We start from the raw sequence: 2,868 nt of genomic DNA, 5'->3' as shown, positions 1-2,868 counted from the left end.
ATGAACTTTTAAATTCAAAAACCCTGGTCTATTTCATCATCAAGGCTCTTAATGATGTTATTTTCACTGTGATTCACACAGCTCAGAGTTCAATTTATAAAATAGTTGAAAAGATATCAGAAGTTGATACTCATCATGAGTCAAAAGTAATCTATTTCACATCAAAATCACATATATACAATAATGATTATACTAAGGTCTTGGCTATCACTGGTGACAATGATCTTATCAATACTCAACCTCAATCTCAAGAATCACCTACAGCTATGAAAATGTTTACTGAGTAGCATATTGACCTGAGGCATATATACACAGAAGTTATTATAACTTTGGCAAAGAATTCACTATTCAGTATTCACATCAAAAGCTCTAAGACTAGTTTCTTTTGTGACATCTATGTCAAAGCAGGTATGATATGTAAATACTCAATCACCTCTATGCTACAGACTATAAGATCAATAGAATAGATTCATATTGATCTGACAGATGATAGCTGCACATTGAATAATACAGACAATCATTCTATAGAATCTCATTAAGACACAAAATATTTCATATTAATTACAGATGATGTAACATAATTCAGATGAATCTATTTCTTATATAGTAAAGATCAAGCATTTGATTATTATTCTCATTGAGTTAAGTTCATTAAGAACCTCAGTTTTTCAGTCCCTGCCTACATCAGGACAGATATAGACAGGGTTTTTCAATCACAATAGATAACAATGTTAATGATTGCTGACAGCATAGTGTGAGAATCAACTATCTCTCAATCACCTCATCAAGATAATGTATCTGAACATGACATCTGCATTATTATGACATTAGCCAGAGCAATCATTATAGAAAAGGAAATTTCAAAGAAGTTCTAAGCAGATATTTTAGAAATAGTTATTTCAATCACAAATAATACATTCACATCTACAATCTTATATAATGGAAAGTATTAACCTGCAATCATAAATGATGACAGCAAGAAGCTCATCTGTAGTTCTCATACAATTTCTTTTTCAGCATTAATAAACATATCACTGTAGATCACTCACTTCTGTGAGATTGAATCTGATGTTTTTGTCTATCATCATGAATCACAGAAGCCAGTGGATAAACTATTCACTCAGGCTGAATTATGCAAACTTATTGAATTTCACAGCCAGTCAATCTATCACATGTGGAGTCCTACTTCTGATAATATTATTGATATATCTGACATAGTTTTCCCTATAAAAGTGCAGAAAATATAAAAGAATTCCACCACTACTGTGATAATTGAAGTTGAAAACATCTCAATCCCTATCATGTATTTGGTAGAGAATGATTTCAACATTCCTGATTTTTTGAAACTACACATTCTATGGATGAGATCTGTGAAAGTCTTCATAATATACACACCTTCCTCAATTACAAGCAGCTTGCTGAAAAGCTTCAAGGATGCAATTAATTATCTGTGGATGAGGTCATATTGAAGGAAATCTATGCAATGTGAAATTGATGATCTTGAATATTGAAAGACTTGAACATTAATTTCATATTCTGATGTCCTTCACAGTGAGTCAGTGGCACCTGACTGCTGAGTCTTTGTCAAAAAGAATCACCTCAGTGACTTCAATGCTTATGAAGATGATGTATTGAAGAAGTTCAGATAAGTAATTTGTGGCAATTGACTCAAAAAGAGAACATGTCAAGAAACATACACCCCTGTAGTTACAGATATCATGAATTATATGATGTTTGCAATCACTGCAAAATGTGATTGAACCCTACAGCAGGTGGATATAATGATGGCATACTTACATGAAAGACTTGGAAAAACAGTCTATATGAGACAACCTACTGACTTTGAAGAAGGAGCTTCATGTACACTTGTTTGTACAGTTGAAGAATCTCTATATGAGTTGAATCCAGCTGTCAAAATATGATATGATTACTTGACAGCTCTGCTACAGGAGAATAGCTTTATCTCAAATCCTTATGACCCTGTCCTTTGGCGGCATTCAGCCTGAAAATATCTATATATAACTATATATATTGATGATCTTCATATTTTTGTGGACACTCTGAAGGATGCTAATTAGCTAGTTGATGTTCTGCACCAGAAGCTTGAGATCAAAGATTTGAATAAACTCACAAAATATCTAGGCATGGAAGTAAAATGTATGAATAATGGCATTGAATTGACCCTCTGATGTTATATCAATTGATTGGTAGAAGATTTCTACCTGGATAATGCAATTACTGTCTGAACACCTATGGATGAGAGTCTATACTTGGATGACTCCCCTGTTTCTGAAAAAGAGGCTGATTTTACATAACAGCAATTCCAATACAGCATTGACTGCTTGTAGTATTTGGCAGTTAAACTGTGGCTGGATATCACTTGTGTGACTTCTCTATTGGCACAGAAGAATGCAATCCCTACCCCTAAGGCATTGAAGACCCTATTACGTGTCATTTGATATTTGAAAGGCACGCGTGAAATCAGCATATTTTACGCGAAGGATGATGATGATGAAAGACCTGAGAATGGTTTCCCTAATGTGGCATATATGCTGGTCAGATACACAGATTCTGACTGGGCTGACCCATTGAATGGTGATCAGAAGTCTATGTCTGATTATGTTTTTATGCTTACCAGCACATCAATTTCATGATGATCAAGCAAGCAGCCATGCATTTCTTTGAGTTTCAATGAGGCTGAATATGTGGCATTGAGTGAGGCTATATGTGAAGCAATGTGATTAAAGAGCATGATGATGGATCTGAGCTTGATAGCAGATGACCCCTTGTCAATCAAGACAGATAATAAAGATGTGATCAATCTAGTCACTGTAGCTGTGATTACTGCTAGGAGCAAGCATATTGACA

The sequence above is a fragment of the Paracoccidioides lutzii genome, assembly GCF_000150705.2.
Source record: "Paracoccidioides lutzii Pb01 unplaced genomic scaffold supercont2.33, whole genome shotgun sequence".
Classification (NCBI taxonomy): Eukaryota; Fungi; Ascomycota; class Eurotiomycetes; order Onygenales; family Ajellomycetaceae; genus Paracoccidioides; species Paracoccidioides lutzii.
Note: the sequence above shows the minus strand (reverse complement) of the source record.